General features: G+C 39.0%; 1 pseudogene; it reads right to left on the bottom strand.

The window, feature by feature from the left end:
• Nucleotides 1-231: 231 nt before the first annotated feature.
• Nucleotides 232-4,377, bottom strand: LOC121649248 (annotated as a pseudogene).
• Between the last annotated feature and the right edge of the window lie 17,563 nt (nt 4,378-21,940).

Here is a 21,940-nt window from a genome sequence, read left to right as displayed (position 1 = left end):
AGAACACAAACTAAACCTAACAGAAAAACAGAAACCTGAATGTTTGATTAATTAAAACTGCGTTCTAATCATTTAGAAACAGTGAAGAGTGAGTATATTTGGTAACATTTGATCCACAGTACATAGTTGTTTTTGTGGCTTAAATAGGTTTAAGAAGATTAAGACAAAATATGATAACATTTCTGATAAAACATGGAATTATTTTAGCCCCATTACCAAGATAGAAACAGCTGACTTTTCCTTTTTTTCTTTATTTACAAACAAAGATACACAGAAAAATAATGCTCAGAAGAAGTGCTTCCAAACCTGGACATTAAAGACAATCTTTAAGGTACCACAGGATGTATGAAACTGAATAGTCTAACAACAAAAAAGAAAAGAAGAGAACATTTTTACACATCAACTTTCAGGTTTATATATTTATAAGATAACAATGACTGTTTAACTGGGACTTGTCAGATTTAAGAATTTCTACCTTGTGAAGTGTTTTCATCTTATATCCACCTCTTCATGTAATCTTACAATATAAAATAGATCAGTCTATACAACACTACGTGCGAATTTTGCTTTGTGGTGAACTTTAACTGTCTGTCAGGATGAAGATTTATAAATATGATCATTTAAAAGGGTCATCTGATTTCAGTCCTTTTAATACAACAGCACAGTGGTGGTGCTCGGCAACCTTACTTTGCTGTTATGTGTCAGTGTGACTAAAGCTGCAGCATAATGGCATTAAATGCACAGAGCAGAAATAACAACTGACAGTTGGCACCACAATACACACTGTAAATACTCTAAATGCAATGGACAAAATTGATAAGGGTTGACAAATGCCTCTGTCCCAGTCAGTATCTGTGCACTGACCAAATGTTAGCTACTACAGCTTAATGTGTTTACAGGAAGTAAGGTGTTGTTGTTCGGGGTGGGATGACTCTTTCAGAATCAGGCACTGCTCTGAAGAGCTTTGGCTCTCTTGTGCTAGCGTCTTTGAAGACCACGATGGATGCAATGTTGCCACAGCGGTAGCAGTAGTTGGGAGCCGACCACACTGTTACCAGCTTCTCATCAAACATGAACTTGTAGCCTTCATGGACGAGCTGATGTGCCCTGCAGATCAGCTTCAGGTTGTTGATGTGAACAAACTGCAGATAAAAAAAAAAAACAACTATTATTTGAAGCCTGTGCAACTCTGATGTACTTCAGCTTGACGTGGCATCCATCCATACACCGTACCCACTGTGAGACCATAACTATAAAACCTCAAGACAAACACTCAGACCTCAGAAATCCAGCTGTCGATGTCCTGTAATTTTTATACAAGCACTTATATTCAAACTGCACGTAATTCTTGCAGCTTACCTCATTTGTGACCTTTGCACCAAAAAGCCAGCCAGCTCCTCTGGGACTGATGGCCCAAGTGTCCACGTCCTCAGGGTCTGACCACACCAGGTCACAAAAAGCTCCTTTATGGGGGATCTCCTGGTTCCGCTCGATGGTTCGAATTAGGTCAAGAGTTTTTATGTCTGGAGAAAGGCCGCCGTGGACGCACAGGATCTGCTCGTCCATCAGCTGATAGAAAACAACATTAAAATCACAATTACTAGGACATCGGACTTCTCTCATCACATAATTATTTCTTACAATTATGAGCAAAATGAAATGCTATGACGGTGCTCTGTAGTATGTGGACCCAGCTGATCTGATTCTGTGCCAACTATGATGGGATCCGGCACCAATCCAGAGGATTTTAGGAAGTCTTTTCTTGGGTTGTGTATGGATTAATTAATAGTAAAAATATGCTAACTGACCTCACAAATCTCTCACAAAGTAGGCCAAAGGAACTAGAAAGACATTTATAAAAACAGAGATGATATCTGATCCTCAGTGAGACACCAGTAAAAAAAAAAAAATATCACACAACGTTCATGGTTGAGGTGTCATTTAGTCAGAAAAGCTTCCCTTTCCATTTTTATACAGATTCTGAAATACAATAATGTAAAATAAATCCCACTGGCATCAGTGAAATTAGCATGTAGCACAGTTAAAAAGTGTCACGGCCCCTTTTACACGTCAAGAATGTGAGAAAAGATTTTGGATTACATCATCCTACACGGCAAAAGTAAAGCTAAAATATCTCATCTGGTCCTGGTGAGGTTGTATGCACCTTATAATGCACACACAACATATTCCCTCTGCTACACTAAACTGAAACACCTACGTGGTGCTTAGGATCGAGCCTTGTTAATCAGACATCTTAAATACAGCCCACATGCAATAATTGAAAATAACAGGACATGCTTCTAGTACCAGAATTTCAATGCATTAGCACGGATTATTTATCAGGATACAACAACTTAAACAAAAACATATCAAGAGCATATTGTATTAATTTTTACTTACAGCTGCAACGGTGAACATATCAAACACTTTGGTGCAATAACGCCAGGCATTCGCATTCCCCTACTTGGTCTGGCACTCATCTGTAAGGTAAAAAATATTCCAATTAAGATGAAGATTTCTGAAGCTGCAAATCGCCATCTTTAATAGATCAAACCTCACCATAAAAACCATAAACTTGGGTGATCTGCCTGCTCTCGTGGTTTCCACGTAGAAGAGAGATGCGCTCAGGCCATTTGGCTTTCAGTACCAGCAGATAGGTGAATGTCTCCAAGCTGTAATATCCTCCATCTACAAAGTCACCCTACAGACAGCAGAGGCTTGTTAAAGATGCTGTCCCAAAATACCATCCTGGAAAGCAGAGTCCTACGTAAGTTCAAACTGAAAAAAAAACAAACCCTGAAGATGTAATTTGACCTGGCCGCCAGTTCGGAAGAGCTTGCAAAGATCACAAAACTGTGAAAAAACACATCACAATTCAGTGTGGAAATTATACTGAATTTGTACAATACAGTAAAAAAAAAAGAAAAACACAGAAGCAGGTAAAGATCTTGTACAATGTAAAACCCATCACATCAAAAGAGGAAATATTAAGATGTTTGAAGACATTTTTACCTGTCCATGAATGTCTCCACACACCGTTACAGGAGTAGAAACTGGCTGAACATTAGATTCTTCCAGCAGAAGATCACACACATAGTCGCATAACCTCTGTGTAGCAAACAAGTGTCAACAAGACAAACAGAAAGGGGTCAGGTCAGATTTATAATAGAAATAAACTTTTAAATAAATATTAACAAATACATTTGCAATTTCAGAATTGGAAAAAAAAACCTTATTTTTCTTCTATTTAGTTTGTTTTGGGCGAACTCATTAAAGTTCAGAGTTTGGGAAGAATAAACTAATACTGTTTCACTGAATGAAATGTGTAATATTTCCTTTGCATATCGAATATGAAGGGTGGTGCTCATCTGACAAGCCTGAAGGGATTAATCTAATAAAAAGTTTAGGATCAAGTCTATAAAAATTAGTAAAGAAAGGAGTTAAGTTTTAACAGTCACAGATTCTACCCTTTTTATATGACCACAAAGACATGGAGATGCCAAGCGGGGGCAGCAACAGAGCCACTGTGATCTGATAATCTGGTACATCTGTAGTCATTCATAGTGGCCCAACAGAGCAGCTCAGCACATGACATTTTGTTTTAAACTTTGATCAGTCGGTGGCTCACACTGACTGTCTGACTCCAAGGTTACACCAGTGTCTATCTTATTTATTCTGTTTCACGTTGTGAGGAAAAAAGCACCCTAGACAAAAGGTTAATGAAACCAGAAAGCCGTCTGCAAGAAAATATGCTTAACTTGTTAAAGTATGACTAAAACATGCTTAAATTCAATCGTTTAAAGCTTAAGATAATGTTATGGCATTATGAGCTCCTAAAATAAAATCAAGGCACGAGGGCTGCTGGGTATATTCCATATGAGCTTCTCAAGTTGTCCTTCACAAGCATCTAAGACCCAAATAGTTAGCGTCATCAAGTCACTATTAACGTTAGCTATATCTTATAGCTATTAAGATTATTACTGGAAAATAACGTAGCCGAACAGATCAGTCTCATCCTTGCTTTCATAAATCTTTGGGGATATTTGGTTCGGACTGTGTTTATAGAAGATCACATAAAATATTTGCTGGACTGTTTTGACTTCCTAAGACAGCAGGCTAGCATCAGTAGCTAGCAGAAGCTAACGTTCCCTAGTTAGGCTGTTACAATACAAAACAGTACAGAGCTAGTTTTACAATTATAAGCTAAGGATACATCTTTAGCTAAAATACTTCTCAAATGTCACATTTACTTTGAGGTCATTTTCTGGGAGATATTTACACTGTTTAGCAATCTCCGCGTATTTATCCAAATCTAGAGGCGCCATTGTACCATGAATAGTTGTCATGCGCAACTTCCTGTAACACTTCATCTGAATTCCGCACCGGTTTCTATGTTGTCCTTTCAAACTTTCACACAAGCTGGAGTAAGTAATTAAATAAATCAGTAAGAGTCCTCAGAGTTTTTATTTTATTTTATTTTATTTTTCTTTTTGTAAAAATTCCTAGTGTGCTTGATTGTTATTGGAAGCAGCCTGGAATTTCTACTAATCAGTTTTCGTAGATGTCAAACTGTCAGTTAAAAAAACAACAAAAGTAAATAAGTATTTTGCCTGCAAAGTTACTTAGGATTAATATGGGGCCTGACCTTAATCATCAGAGATTTTTTTCGCTTTTATGACGTCAATGCGACCAAAGGCAATCAGACGTCACGCGCGTCCTTCTTCGAATTGTCAGATTAATACGCAGTCATTTAGTCCGAGGTTAGCGGCTCAAACGTACGTGTGATTTTTGCACCCAGCAACTTTAGAGGACAATTTTGGAAATATTTAAATTTCGAAAATGGAAAACGAATTACTTAAAGACGTTTCTTTCGATCTACAAGTTGATCAAGAAGATGATCTACAAGGTCGTGTTGTGTGCAGTAAGACGAGTTCATACCTTGTTGAATGTTTTATTGGTGAAGGAACTTTTGGAAAAGTAGCCAAATGCAAAAACGTGTACACAAATGAAGAAGTGGCAATCAAATTTGTGAAAAAACATCGTTACAAAGCAGGACAAAGGGAATGTAAGGTGTTACACCATGTCAAACAGCTGGATCCAGAGAAAAACAACTTAACCAAGTTCCATGAGAGCTTCACATATAATGGCCATGTTTGTATGGCTTTTGAGATGCTTCATATAAACTTATATAAGTTTATGAGACAAAGACGTTGGATACCACTCCATGTATCTGAAATCCAAAGTATTGCTCAGCAGTTACTTGTGGCTTTGAATGCACTTAATAGCATTGGTTTTTCACATTGTGATATCAAAGCAGACAATATATTGTTGGTAAACCCTCAATTACAGCCTTTGAAAGTGAAGCTAGCAGATTTTGGACTAGCTACTAAATCAAGTAAATTGTGTAAATACGATACCTTTCAACACTGTAGTCACCGAGCCCCTGAGATTTTCTTGGGTCTGAAGGTCAATGGAGCAGTTGACACGTGGTCTTTGGGATGCACTTTGGCATTCCTGTACCTTGGTAAAAGCCTGTTTCCAGTAAATACTAATTATCAAGTTATGAGAGCCATTTTGATGATTATAGGTATTCCTAATGATTTACTGAATGAAGGAAGCAAAACAGAAACTTATTTTAAACGGGTGGAGTTGGCTTCTAGAACCGTGTGGAAATGGAAAGGTCCGGCTGAATATACAGGAGATGTAGGTTTCCCACTTGATACAACTTATATTGACAAGGAAATCTGGTCTCTGGATGATCTCCCAAAACTGCATAGAGCACCTGAGAAGCCCACTGAAAATGAGGACACCGAAGGATTCATTAGTCTTCTCAAACATATGCTGCAAGTGGATCCAGAAAAACGGACCAGCCCTGATGAAGCACTCCGTCACCATTTCATAACTCAAGAACACTTTTCCGGGGCAAATAATAACCATTCAGCAACTCTAGCACAGAAAAATATGACAGAGACTGATCTCAGTGCTTGCCAAACACAAACAGCATCCAGCGTCAGGGAGAAGCTCACCCCCTTCTCAGATGGTATTGTCGTGGCCTCAAACAAGCAAGTTAAAGATGAAGCTGGTGACTCCGAAGACGTCTTTTCCAGCAACAAGCAAGTTAAAGATGAAGCTGGTGACTCCGAAGACATCTTTTCCAGCAACAAGCAAGTTGAAGATAAATCTAAGGACACAGAAGAAGGCATAAACTATAATTCAGAGATGAAGGAGGTGCATCTAAGAAAACAGGCCATGTTGAGTGAAAGTCAACCTTTCAAAGCTCAGACATTAAATCAGAAAGATATGACAGAGATTCAACTAAATGAGAAAGAAGATGGGAAAGCTGTTACATCCAGTGCTGACAAAACATCATCAGCCAACAAGGACAGGTCCACATCTTGTGTGACCAACACTAACAGAGTTGATGGTGCAACTTATGTAAAAGTCTATGTTGGACGCAAGCGAGTGAAATGTGGAAACTCACCTGCAACGATGTCAAGACATATTCCTGTCGCAATATTCGAGCGAGAACGACCACAAAATATGTGGCTCACCACAATAATTACCAAAAAATCCAGTGTTGCTAAAACTGGTGATGGAGTAACTGCTAACAATGTGCACCAGCCACACGCAGCAAATAAAGAAACAGAAAATCTTGCTGATTTTCAACAAACTCCAACCAGCTTGAAACAAACTTCTGTCAACTGCTCAGGTGGCATATCTGCTACTGAGAATAAAAACAAACCAGCATCAAAAAACGTCCACAAATCTAAGGACACAGAAGAAGGCATAAACTATAATCCAGAGATGAAGGAGGTGCATCTAAGAAAACAGGTCGTGTTGGGTGAAAGATTTAGTCAACCTTTCAAAGCTCAGAGATACATTACTGTGACCAAAAAAAATCCTTCTATGACATTAAATCAGAAAAGAATGACAGAGAGTCAACTAAATGAGAAAGAAGATGAGAAAGTTGTTACATCCAGTGCTGACAAAACATCATCAGCCAACAAGGACAGGTCCACATCTTGTGTGACCAACACTAACAGAGTTGATGGTGCAACTTATGTAAAAGTCTATGTTGGACGCAAGCGAGTGAAATGTGGAAAATCACCTGCACCGATGTCAAGACATATTCCTGTCGCAATATTCGAGCGAGAACGACCACAAAATATGTGGCTCACCACAATAATTACCAAAAAATCCAGTGTTGCTAAAACTGGTGATGGAGTAACTGCTAACAATGTGCACCAGCCACACGCAGCAAATAAAGAAACAGAAAATCTTGCTGATTTTCAACAAACTCCAACCAGCTTGAAACAAACTTCTGTCAACTGCTCAGGTGGCATATCTGCTACTGAGAATAAAAACAAACCAGCAGCAAAAAACGTCCACAAGACCACGGCAGCTAGCAGAAACATGCCATCCTCCGATATGTCCAACACAGCTGCAGCCAGTCCATGTAGAGAAGACCTTTCGCATTTTGTTGAGGTGAAAACCCGCAAGACGTCTTTAAAAAGGATTAAAAAATCCTTCTCCCAGCTATTCGCATGTTTCAGAGGAACAGAATAAATGGAAACACACAACAGACACCAGTCAACATTCAAAGTGCAATGTGTCAGACATAAATTAAAAACATAAATAAAAAAAAAAATCTATTTTATCATGTAAAGCACTTTTCCTACCAAAAACACACACAAAGTGCTTTACATGATAAAAACAGTTTATGCATGTTAAATAAAACAAACCATCACACATCAAAGTAGCATAGCATTAAAAAAAATTATTGTTATCTCTGTAGTAGAAAAAAAATTACCAAGAGTCTGGTATGAGTAAAAGTATATACCGTTTTATTACAGGAGAAGTACAGAATACAGAATTACTTTCAAGTTGAGAGCTATCGTCCGACTCCGGGAAGTCAGCAGGGAACTCTGACTTGCTGAATCAAAGAAAAACAGATTTATTCAACTCAACTCTAGCTGAAGGCCAACCATAGAAACTGATAAAGCCAGTGGAGGGAGACTGGATGGCGCCACTGTCTTCCAGTTCCCAGAAAGGATTCACGCACAAACAGGCTGGTATTACTAAACAACTGTTTCTATCTAGCAGGTGCAACCAGTCTCAACATTTCCAAGGCCTGGAAGAGTGGTCAGCCTGACTTCACACAAGCCTGCACAATAACCCAGCAGAAAAGCAATAACTTCAATATTCTGTAAAAGGAAAACACACATTATGAAAATGTAATGTAATAAATCAATAATTGTAATAAATGAATAAAGAACAATGATTATACATGTGGTTATTACATGAGTAAATATGAGTGATTACCATATGCATTAAAATTACTTTCACATCTCTCACACATGTAGTCACACAGACATCCACACATGTAGACAGAACAGTTAACCCCCCCCCCCATTCTAGGAAAGGAAAAAATAAATACATAAATAATAATAATTAACTTCCAGATCTGTTAATTTCTTCTAAGAAGCTGCGCCGGCAAGTCATCCCTGGAGCCACTGCCATCAGAAGCCTTGACACACACACACACACACACTATCAAATAACAATCACTAAACAGAAAATAAATAAAAGTCTTTAACTTACATTTACAGTCTCCACTTAAGCAGTAGGGTCAGAAATATTTGCACGTGGTTCTACCTTTAAAAAGGTCAATATTTGTTGTTTTACATCTTATAAGAAAAATGTTATTGCAGTCAATTAACATGTGTAAATATATATATACTTCACCTTACACAAGTTAGGGCTTAATCATCAAGAAAATTAAACAAAAATGAGAGTTAAATCTTTTCATATCTAATGTCAGAGCAGGAATAGATCACTCTTCTTTCAGCCACTAAACTGAAGGCTGATTAATTTTAAAGATGGACTTTCATAAGACTGCACCACTACCTTAAATGATTCCATGGCACTGATATCTTCTGTATAATCTGTTATATTTACATGCATAGAAAACAGATGGAAGAAAAAACAAGGTGCTAACGTTATGCTAACAAGTCGGACAGCTTGATTTTCACTGTACCAAAAACACAATCTGAAATGTTAACCCAACCTTCTGCTTCTCAATCAGTTATTTAGCTAAGTGCAACTGAGACGATCCGTGTCCTCGAAACTGGTCTCCCAACATTTTCACCAACACAAGGAACATGAGTTTCATCCCATGCAACAGCTGGTGAGACACATACGATGGCTGGCGGGAGCAGTGGTGGTTTGTTAGGCTCCACACCTGCTCTTTCATTCCTACTTTTGTGCAAGTTCTTTTGGCTAATCCTGGCTGCGTTTGTCCATACTGTTGTACAGCATTGCTCCTATGAGAAAGAAATCAACAACTGGATAAATAATCCAGAAATCTCAACTCCAGACCATAGCACAGAAGACAATGGATACACCTGCACATGGCTAATTTGTTTGCAGCTTCTCCAGTCTTTCATGGATTATTACTTTAACCTACTACTGTTTAACTCATCATCATTGTCTCAGAGATAACAATATGAGTGACTGTTGTAACTGGTGAATTTTTGCACTGACTGGATCAACCTTGCACAGTTAAACTCCTCATCTTGTGTCACTGAAAACAACTGTCACTACTAATCTTTGCACTGGACTATATTATTTGCTGGCTATTCTCACTTCTTACTGTGTATAGCTAAATACCTCCTTGTATAAGTCTTGTAGATATTGAAATTTTTATACTGTTTTTTATTTTTTTGCTACCTTAAGAAGCACAACTGCTAAATGACTGTACAGCTGCAACACCTAAATTTCCCAGCTTGGGATGAATAAAGTACTTCTATCTATCTATCTATCTATCTATCTATCTATCTATCTATCTATCTATCTATCTATCTATCTATCTATCTATCTATCTATCTATCTATCTATCTATCTATCTATCTATCCATCCATCCATCCATCCATCCATCCATCCATCCATCCATCCATCCATCCATCCATCCATCCATCCATCCATCCATCCATCTATCTATCTATCTATCTATCTATTGGACCATGCCTGACTGTGATGAAGCACCAAGTAGTCTCATAAGCACCTCTCCCATGATTGTAATACCAACCCTGAACTTTTTTGGACATGGATATCATGTTGTTTATTTAACTTGCTGACAACAAAATCAAGTACATCAAGCTACAAGCAAGATTAAACAACATACAAAAAGCAGGAAGAAAGTACGGTCATTACTACTACTTCTGCTCCTGTTAGGTGGTGACATGCAGCTAAATCCTGGCCCTGGTCCAAGTAACAACAGTTTGGGTCAGTCTGATGGTCTACAGACTGAGGCGTGTCTGCAGCGGCTACCAGTGGCCTCACATGGAACTGAAGTGCTAAGGACTTCTACTACCCCTGCACGGGATGGAGATTTCTCATTCAACTTGAATCTTCACACATTTCCTACTGCTGCAGCACAGGTTGGAAATATTGAATTCTCTACTATAAAACAGGATACAATGAGGAGTAACTCACAAAAACATTACTGCAGCTCTGCTCCTCACTTTAAAGGATCTGCAACATCAAATCACTCAAAAAACATCACTGGACCTGCAGCACAAAAGCAACGAGAACTCAAATATTTTCAGACAGTAAATCATGCAAAGGTGATTTGGGGACTCAAGGGTTAAAACAAAAGGTATATTTGGAGGCCAGCTTAATATTAGAAGTATTTATCAAAGAGCGATGAAGTTAAACACTTACTGAGTGATTCTAATTTAGATTTTTTAGGTCTGAGTGAAACATGGCTTAATGGTAACATTCCAACAAACATGACTGACGTCCCTGGTTACACATGTTACAGAAGGGATCGACAGGGTGGAAAGGGAGGGGGTCTTGATTTATATCCGAGACATTTTTAAATGTTCTGTTATTGAATTGGATGCTTGTGGTTTAGAATGTCTGTTTTTAAATGTTGTGCTATCACCTACAATGAAATTTAATATAATGGTTTTTTATAAGCCACCCTCTCATAAAGTTTTATTTTATGGTGATTTTGATAATTTGTTGAAGTCATTTAATGCACAAACTGAAACCATTTTAATGGGAGATTTTAACATAAATTGGATGGACAATAATAAAAAGGAAAAACTCAAAGTGATTGCAGCAAAACATAAATTGCATCAGATCATAACTAATCCAACAAGAATCACCAGAACTAATAAAACACTACAGATTTAGTTTTCGCAAACAAACCAGAACGCATGATTAAAATTTACAACCTTTTAACGGGTCTGTTTGATCATAATATGACCTTAATTGTCAGAAAACTGACCAAAAAATGACTACGGACAGGTTTTTTTGGACCAACAATAAAATTTCAACAAAATGGAATCCCTAAACAGAAAATGCTCCAATTTAAAAATGAGCTCAAAAACATAAATTGGGAGAATCTATTACAAATTGAAAATGTAAATCCGTGTTGTGATTTTCTAATGGAGACACTATCGAATACAGTTCAGAAGTTTACATGTTCATTTAAAAATAATAGGAAAAAAACTAATTTACCCTGGATAAACAATGATAATAATAAACATATGAAAAAGAGGAATTTTGGCATTGAAAAAATCAGCCCAAACAAAATTACAAACAGATATGCTTGTCTTTAAAGGACTAAGGAATAAAGTGGTCAGTGAGCTGACGAAAGCAAAGTCATCTTATTTTATGAAACTGTTTGCTGAATCACGGGGTAACAGCTCACTTATCTGGAAACACATCAACAAGCTAACCATTAGAAAGCCTATTCAAACTAAATCTATAACCAAACTAAATATTAATGGAAAAGTTAGTACTGATGATGTGGAAATTGCAAACGTATTAAATAATTTTTTGTTAAATCTGTGGAAGAGCGTGTCGCAAATTTTAATACCTGCCTTGTGTCATGTGAAGAGGTGACAGATTCTCCCTCATCTTTTTACATCACACAGGTAGATCAGGACAAGATCAATACAATTATCAACCAGCTAAACAATTCAAAAGCTAAAGATATATTTGACTTAGATACTTCGCTAATCAAAATGCATAAAGCAATACTGACAAGACCAATAACACATTTAGCAAATCTATCTCTTAAAAAATGTAAATTTCCTCAAAATTTCAAAACAGCTGTTGTGACCCCAACTTTTAAATCAGGAGCACACGATGATGCATGTAATTATCGACTCATTTCAACTGCACCAGTAATCTCATAAGTTATTGAAAAGCTAGTAGCTAAACGATTGATGAGCTTCTTGGACAACAATCTCCTCCTAAGCCCTAAACAATGTGGATTTCGACCAAAATATTCAACAGAAATGGCCATATGTCATTTTACAGAAGCCATTAAAAGTAGTTTGGATCAAAGTAAAGTCGTTGGAGCAGTGTTCTTAGACTTTAAAAAAGCCTTCGATACTGTCAACCACGAAGTACTTATGTTAAAACTGAAAGAACTAAATTTCTCCCAGTAAGCGTTAAATTGGTTCAAATCTTATCTTAAATCTAGAAAGCAATGCATTAAAATAAATATCAAACCTGCTATACAAAAATGTAACCTAGGTGTACCACAAGGGTCGATACTGGGGCCTCTGCACTTCTGCTTGTATGTAAATGATTTATCTAACATCTGCAAAGATGCTACCTGCCAACTGTATGTAGATGATACTATCATTTGAGTAACAGCAGACACTCCTCAACAGGCTGCAGAATTACTAACTAAGCAGTTGGTTGGAATATCTCAATGGCTGCAGGAAAACTGCCTAACTTTAAACTATACAAAAACCGTTTCAATGTGTTTTTCTTTAAAGATAAAAACACAGAAAGAGTTTAAAGTATATATAGACCAAAGGGAAATTAAGGAAGTTTCTGAGTTCAAATATCTTGGGGTAATTCTAGATTCTAAACTTAGGTTTGATGCTCATGTTAGGTAAATGTCCAAAACTATCAAGACTAATATAAACTGTTTCCCTATGATAAGGCCCTATATATCTACCAAAGTAGCTCAAATGTATATGCATGCAATGATATTATCACATATGTCGTACTGCTCTATCATCTGGAGCCAGGCTTCAAAATCTGCCATGAAGCCTTTAATGTCATTATATAAGCAAACTCTAAAAGTATTTGATCAGAAACCAGCAAAGTGGTATTATTGCCAAATTCTTAAAAAATACCACATACTGAGTTTTGAAAATTTTCTTAATTTTTCTTTCGTGAAAACAATATTTAAGTGTATGAATGGTCTTGCCCCTGATGTGATTTGTCAGTTAATACACAAATATAATGAAGGCATGAGAACAAGAGCTGGAGTGAGTGGGAACTGTAGAGTCAAAAGGTGCAGAACCACTCTGGGACAATCATCGTTCTCAGTCAAAGGATCACAGTTATGGGACGCTTTACCACAGGATCTAAAGTCACTGTCAGACATGAGGCTCTTTTCTATAAAACTGAAGCATTGGCTGAAACAACAACAACACTGTGAACACTGAAAACTTGATCTGGACGTTTTTCCTATCCATGTATTTTACTTTAAATGTAACTTGTAACTGGACTGTACTTCTACCTTTGTCGTTAACTTCTAACTCTGTTTATCTAGATCAAAAAGCCTAACCAGGGATGGGGGCAGTAAATTAGCCTTTGGCTAGAAGCCTTGTGTACACTGCATCTGTTACCTAATGGGTGATAATGTAAAATTGTACTGTCCCTGCAAAAACAAACAAACAAGCAAACAAACAAACAAACAAATAAATAAATAAAAAGTCTGGCTTTCCCAGCCAGACACGAGGCCAGCATGTTTGTCCCAGTGAATGAAGTTTTAGGACAAAATGGGATCTCCTTACAAGCTATAACAACAACGTTTATGTCCTAAACTACATAAAAACATAAATCCAAAAACACCTGTCGCTAACTGAGTGTGTTTCTACTGTAATAATGGGTAGAAAAATAAAATGAGTTCCATTTTATACTCACTAGTTTTAAGACCAGGTAATACAATGTCTAACTAACATGCCACCCAAAGGAGTACCAGTCACACCCACGCCCTGCTACCTGGACCTGCCTGACTGTCTGGATTTAGAAATAATCACCAGAGTTTAAGCACTAATGTGACACAATGATATTTAAAACATTTTAGTAAACAGGATGCGTAACCTTCACATCTCTGCTACGGTACAATAAAAAGAAAAATCTAACTTGCTGATTAAAAACCACATTATGAGCGACTTAACTGCCGTTCCACTAAAAACTTGCTCTAATCTTAATTAAGATATCATGTTTTACAAATAAAACTACTGCTGCTTTATTCTGTTTTAATTCTGTTTCCACAATCCACAAGTGAGTTTAAAAAAAATAATCATCTGCTTTTCTGAAGCATCACCAGCAGAAGGATGTGGCACTGATTGCATGTATTGGCAGTCTTGGAGAGAGCTGGTAAAAGGCTCTTATCTGGCCACATTGGGGATTATTAATGCAGCTGGTCTGCAGCCATAAGCATCATTAGGAAAATGAATCCCAAAGAATTTCTAATAAAAAGACAAATGGCCTAAATATCCCAGCCTTGGCTGGGGAGGGGGGCTTTGCATTTACATCTTCATGATCTAAGAAGGCCTCAAACACTCAGACATGTCTGTAACTCAAAGAACTTATCAAACACACACTCATTTCTCTGATGATTAGCTTCGCTTCAAGGATGATAAATCCTAACTTGGATATCATTTAGAACTTTTAAGCTTAAAAGTTCCAAAATCTTCTCCAGTGTAAGGAAAATCATTTGGTCTTCAGCACAACCTCAGTTTGAAATAATGGACAGTCTCCATTAAATACAAGAGCAGGGACAGCTAAGACATGGTCTTAAAGATATGTGCAGAGGAAGTGAGCTGGAAAGAGTTGCATCATGGGAAAACTAGGAAAACTAGAACTTCAGGATAACTCAGCAACACCACTGTAACCAAACCTAACCTTTGTTTAAATCCAACACTGAGCTCTGCGCTGACTGAATTTAATAGCAGCGCAACAGAAAACATGAACCTGATCTCTTTTTAATGACATGCAGCAAGTTCAAATAAGTGGCTTCAGTGATAACTTGGGACTGATGGCTCAGCCACACTAATGTCCACAGATTCAGTGATCAATTAGATTATGCAACTCTTCCCATTTGACACAGCTGAAATATATTGATATTATATTAATATATACAGCAAAATCGACCCTTTAACAATCACAAAATCAGAGACAAGAAAACATCTAACCCATGCAATACAAGCTGATTGCTGTTTTTGTGGTGCTGTTCATAATAACACAGATTCCAGATGTACTAGTGTAGCTTTTTTAAACAAAGGTGAGTTGTACTCCCTACATGCCAGCCAAAATAGTCATCACAACTACCTGCACTAAAGAAAACGATCATTTCTGTAAAACAAACAGAAAATCCAGTTTGAACTGAGCAGCTCTACTTGATGAAGGTGCCATTTTCTACAGGGTTTCCATAGTTTGGATCAGGCTTTAAATAGATTAATCAACCAATCAGGATTGCTTTATTGAATGTGCTATGATTGGCTGGTTTAGTGCACATTTAAGATGATAACCAAGCGGAGCAAGCGTTTGATAGAATTGAGCGCTGACAGTACTAAACGGTCAATGTGTGCAGAGGCGGGAGAGAAAAGTGTTTTCATGGAAAGTAGTAAACAAATAGGAATTTAATGTGCACAGAATTTATTTTTTATTTTTTAAAATTCAAGTTACTCTGATTTTTTTCTGCTGAAAATATAGCAAATGTCATGGCTCACACTTCCTGCTGACCTTATTTGGACTTTGAAGCATCCCTGCAATCAGGACGGCGCAGCTGGAAGTCTTCAGACTGATTATCCTCGCACGCATAAGAACTCCAAGCAGACCTTCAGTCTTCGCTGGATTATACTACAATCTGTGGTAACCAGTCGCGATCTCAGTCTTGTCTCTGTCTCATAGCATGACATTAACCACTGTGTGTTTTCTCCTCACAAGAACCTGACCTGGACTTCACCCGTGCCTCTGAGGAATCCTGTCTGCCCGCTTCTGCCCGCTCCTGCCCGTCCTTCCAGCGTTTTCATCTCCGTCCACCAATCAGTCACAATAAAACCTCTGTTAACTCTTTCTGGTGCTCCCTTTTCCTTGGATCCTCACACCCTCCGTGACAGCAAAATAGATTTGCAAAAGTAATTTTGTTGCCAGGAATAATATGCAAGGTCCAATTCATGCAACCATGTGGTTAGCTGCACAAAAGCTTTCCATATAATCAGTCTACATCAAGGATCACCAACTCCAGACCTACTGCAGGTTTTCAATGTGTCCTTGCTGCAAAACACCTGGTTAAAATTAAACAGTTTCCCAGCAGCTAGTTGTCAAGGTCTGCACCAGCCTCTTAACGGCCCATTATTTGAGGAAGGTGTGTTGCAGCAAGGACCTGCAGGACACTGGCTAAAGAGGTGTGGAGGTGGTGATCCCAGGTCTACATCACAGAGATGCAAACAATGGCAATTCTATGCAATGTCTCTCCTCAAAATAGATTCTCCATGTTGGCCCTCTGGTTTCTCTACTTCAGCCTGCTAAATTTACCATATAGGCTTGCGTTAATAAATTGACTTTATAAAGTAGGACTTGTTCCAGTAAGTTTGTCTGTCACAATTACTAACTCGAGCTAATGATTATGGCATTTCTTGAAGTAAATACAGGTAGCTTAAACTTGAGCAAGATATTTTTTAAGGTAGATAAGGGTTTGCTTACTTTCAGGGATAACCAAGAAACAAGTCATTTTTAATTCCTTCTTAAATAGCAATGTCTTGCTTTTAAAGCTGTTTTTGTTTTTTATTTTTTATTTTTTTATTTTTTATTGTTTTTCATTTTTAATTCCTTCTTAAATAAGGAAAAGTGTCTATTCATCATTTTTATTTTTCACATGAACTGACTTTCAGATAACTTGCAGATATTATTATTTATTTATTTATTTATTTTTACTTCTTTTATTTATTTATTTATTTAGCTTTATCGCTTTCTAAAATGTCAGTTTCCCAGTTGGCTTTATAAGATGAGGAAAAAAAAAGGCACTATAATAAATTATTGAATCGGTAGCTGATTATGCACAAAAACCATGGCATTTTGAAACAGTAGGCTAGAGACCAGAGATGGTGTCAGAGTACTTACAACGTCATCCCCCGAGTCTGCCCCCACTGAGGTGATAGATTCCTTGCTAATGGTACGGGGTATTCGCACACCAGTCCGGGGTGCTGGCAAACATATCTTTCCCTTCAGTGTCTCTTTTTGAGCGCAGTTTGCAGTTTGTTGAGTTAGTGCCTCCACCTGAAACATGGATTTTACAGCTCCATGTTTTGTGGGCTGGAGCAAAGGTTCAACAAGGTTTGTTGTGCTGTTTCCATTCTGCTACATCTAAAAAAAAAGAAAGGAAGGATATGTTTTTAAAAGCAGACATTGCTATTCAACAGTGCATATCTGTATACATTAGTCCAAATTGTTGCCATAAGATCAATACCCACTTATTTTGACCTCCATAATTATTAAATTGTGACCATTTGAATATTTTGACATAAATTACTGGCATCTGCTTCCAAAATTTGGTTGTGGCCCGTTTTTAACATATTAAATTATTTTTGTCAAACTGGCATGCCACGATGGGCTGGGAGACCTTTTTTCCCCCAACAGTTGTCCAATGATGTTATTAAGTCCACTCGGATGACAGTCTTTGAACGCCTCTAAGAGTGAGCCCTGTGAGTGTGAACTACACAGCACCTTTAAATGCTTGGGGTCACAACCATACGTGCACTTTTCCTAAAACTCAGAAAACCTCATACTAATTCAGTAGGGCAAAAGATAAGTATACCGTCCAGTAAATCGATGTTTTTGTTAAGATTTCCGAGTTTTAGACTATTTTGATTCCATAGCTGGGTCCAGTTTATCCTGACAATTCAGTGTCGATCCGTTAGCTGACAAACTACTGAAAAGCAAAAGCTACATGTGTCTAATAAATATTAATCTAGTTATAAAAGTACAATTACACTTTCAGAAAAATATTTTTCCAGGTATCTCCTCAAGTCATAACAATGAGACTTAACATTACCACCCGGTGGCGTTAGCTGTCGTTAGCTTGCTCGTTCACTGATGTCGCCTTCCTCTTACCATTTTAGTTTTGATTAAATATTCTTCCATAGCGTTTTCAAGTGTTTAAAAATTCTTCTGTTTCTCCGCTGGGATTCAAAGAATAGTTCTAAACGTGACAGTCTATAAATAATGAAGCCTCATAGCGACTGTTTATTTGTTGGGATACTGGCGTGTACAAGGCTGGCCTAAGTCTTCGGTCAGAAAAACTGCAGCTTTCCAGGAGCTTAATTAACAGTTATTTATTGAATCCAACAGGTGCCTTCATGTGCAGTTCTCTCTGTGGGTCTGGACGTGTGTGTATGTGTGTGGTTAACTGAAAGGATAAACAATACAATTTCTGGTTAGGTTAGATGCAGTTCCTCTTGATAATTATGAATATGTAAGAGATAACAACTCTGACAGTACAGATCAGTAAGGTAAATACTCAAATTGCCCACTAGAGGTCTCTGTTAACCATGACATGGGTGGTAACAAGTACTTGAAACAGAAACCTAAGGAAATCAACGTTTTATGATTATAAAGTGGGGTCACAGCAACATAGTGACTCAGTAGTTGTACACAGTGTTACCCCAAGACGAACGTGAGAACTACTAAAGGGCCAGACCCAGAACTATATATCTCAATTACTACAAACCATTTAAACCGAACTACACAAATTAGCAACAGGGCTTTTTGTGAACAAGCATAATGATCAGCTTCAAAAGATAAATAAAGCAGCACTTACATTTTCATTCACGCACACTTAACAGAAGTCACATACTTTACTCGGAGTCCCGAGCATGCGCAGTACTCAGCAGTTGTTTGGGTGCGTTCCATTACTACATCTAGAAAGCCAGAGGAGTACGGGCGGGGACATTTGCACAGCTGCCAATTTGTGAAGAAACAAATGTCCCTGCAAATGATGATTGTAGTCTTTAGTTCTCTGGCATTTTTGGGAGTGAGATGAGCTTAGCCACAGGACAAATGTATGTTGTTCCCCTTATGTTCACTTCAGCTGAGCGAACCTGGCCATCATCACTGGGTGTGACCCGTGTTATGCGTCAAGCTGGCCAAAGTGCTCTTTGGAGCTGATGGTCAATTATCATGACCACTTGGTCTTCTTTGAGTTGTGAAGTAGATACATGCCATTTTCGACAAAGCTGTAGATTGGGGAGATAGTTCCTGATGAACTTAGCCCAGAAATTGTCAGACAGAATGACTGTGTTTCCAGCGACGCAGAGCTAAAATAGTGCTAGGGCCGTACACTACTTGGGGCAGAGATGCATCACGTCGCCCCATAAGCAGAAGGTTGGGTGTAATGGGATCTGGACCTGCAATGTCAGATGAGGCATAACCAAGTGGCTTTGAGTTCAAGATCCCCTCAACTTCCAATAATACTGTCATGAGGACCTCTTCTGGAACAGTTTGGTCTTTCAGGACCACCCGCAGGCAAGCTTTGACTGACTTGATCTCCCTCTCCCATGTACCACCAAAGTGAGGAGCGAGTGGGGAATTAAATCTGAAGTTAATGCTTTGCTCAGCCAGCTGTTTCTTTAAGGAGGGCTTGAGCTTGGCAAAGGCTTCTTGCACCTCTTTGTCTCCACTCCAGAAGTTACTGCCGCGGTCACAAAGAATCTTATATGGTTTCCCTCTTCTTGCCACAAAGCGTTGCAGAGCAAGCAAAAAGGAATCTGTATCCAGACTGCATAAAAGGTCCAAATGCACACACCGAGTCGTCAGGCATTTGAAAATTATGCTCCATCTTTTCTCATGTCTGTGCCCTATTTTTATGGAATAGGGACCAAAGCAATAAACCCCAGTTGACCAATATGGTGGCCGGTTGATGTGCAGTCGTGCAGCTGGTAGGTCAGCCATTCGAAGAATGACAGGTTTAGTGCGCCATCTGCAGCAATAGATACATTTATGTTGGTGTTTGCGGACTGCTTGACGTCCGCGTAGTATCCAGTATGTCCTCCGTATCTCAGCAAAAACACAGTCAGGACCTGCATGTAAAAGCTGGTTGTCATAGTCCTGTATAAGCAACTTTGTTACTGGATGGTCTGGTGACAGAACTATGGGGTGTATAGTGTCCTCTTTCAACTCTTCTGCTTTCCTGAGTCGACCTCCAACTCTAATTAATCCCACAGTGTTGTCATAAGTGGGTGAGAGTGAGAGTAAACGGCTGTTAGAGCTGACAGGTTTACCTGACTGTAATGCTGACACCTCCGCAGGAAAACTCTCTTGCTGTGATCTCCCCAGGAGGGCAACCTCAGTCTCTTGCCGGCTAGAGGAAGTCATGGAGGGGCAGCCGCCCCATATAAGGACTGATATGCAGCATGTACCAGTTCTGACCAGGATTTAGATTGGGTTAGGTCCAGGGCCGTTGGACTGGTGATGTTACTACTGAAGGCAGTGTTGCTGGTCCCCTCACTTCGTTCAGGTTTTGCAGTAGGACTGACCGGCCAGCAGGCTGAAGATTGATGAAGGAATGCTGGACCAGATGTCCAGCGGCTTGGCTTTTCTAAATCTGATAGTGATTTTCCCAGAGTGATGTCATCTGCAGGGTTTTCTCCAGAGGGGACATATCTCCAGTTATCTGCCCCAACAAGTTCCTGGATCTCTGCAATTCATGTCACTACGAACACTTTGTACTGCTGGGATTCAGATTGTATCCAGTGGAGGACAGTGGTAGAATCAGGCCACAGGGTTATCTGCAGTATAGGCATTGTGAGCTCTGCTTGCAGAACTTTGGCCAACTGTGCTCCTGCCAGGGCAGCACAAAGCTCAAGTCGGGGTATTGAGAGTTGCTTTTTAGGTGCTACACGAGACCTCGCCATCACAAAGGACACTTGGATGTCATCATCCTTCTCAACCCGCAGGTATGCAACAGCACCATATGCCCTTTCTGAGGCGTCAGAGAATATGTGCAGGTCAACAGGGGTGCTGGGAGAAATGCTTGATGTGTAATAGCGTGGAAGTGAGATGTTCTGCAGTTGGGATAATTCTCTTTCCCATACTTGCCATTCTGATAGAAGCTCATCCCAACTAATGGGTTCATCCATTCTCTCTCCTCCTTCCATAGTGCCAATACCTTGACTCGTGCTGTGTAAGGAATGATGTAGCCTAGAGGATCATACTGACTTGCCAGTACACAGTACACGTACCTCATGGTTGGTTCAGAAGGTGAGATGGCACGATGCTTATATCCCAGTGTGTCAGAACTGCAGTGCCACAGAAGGCCCAGTGAGGATTCTTGTGGATCTGTTTTGTTAGCTGCCAGCCAAAGTTGGCAATCTGTAGACATTGCCTCTTCAGGCAGATGAGAAATGACGTCAGGCATGTTACTGGCCTATTGTCATATTTCAAAGCCTCTGCTGGCGAACAGGGCTCTCATCTTGTTTATGAGGTGTCTGGCTTGTTCCTGTGAAGGCAGAGACTGTCGACAGTTATCTACATAGATAACTGTGTAGATGCAGTACAGATTCAACTACCTATTCATTGGCCTCACTGTGGTCCTTTACATGGCGCTGGAGTGCATATGTAGCATAGCATGGGCTACAGGTTTTCCCAAAAGGTAGTACATGCCACTCATAAACATCTGGGCAGCGTTCTTTCTCCCCGTTATGCCACAGGAAGCGAAGCAGTGGCTGGTCTTTGGAGAGGAGAATCACTTAGTGTGGAACATGGCATGCATATCTCCACTAATAGCCACAGCATGCTCCCGGAATCTCAGTAAAACTTGTTGGCTTGTTGGTAGTTAAAAGAGCAGTTGAAAACATCTCTAGCCTTATGATATACAATGTGGTGAGGGATGAACCA

Source organism: Melanotaenia boesemani, chromosome 11 (genome assembly GCF_017639745.1).
Source record: "Melanotaenia boesemani isolate fMelBoe1 chromosome 11, fMelBoe1.pri, whole genome shotgun sequence".
Lineage (NCBI taxonomy): Eukaryota > Metazoa > Chordata > Actinopteri > Atheriniformes > Melanotaeniidae > Melanotaenia > Melanotaenia boesemani.
The sequence above is the reverse complement of the archived record's forward strand: the minus strand, read 5'-3'. Positions and strand labels throughout refer to the sequence as shown.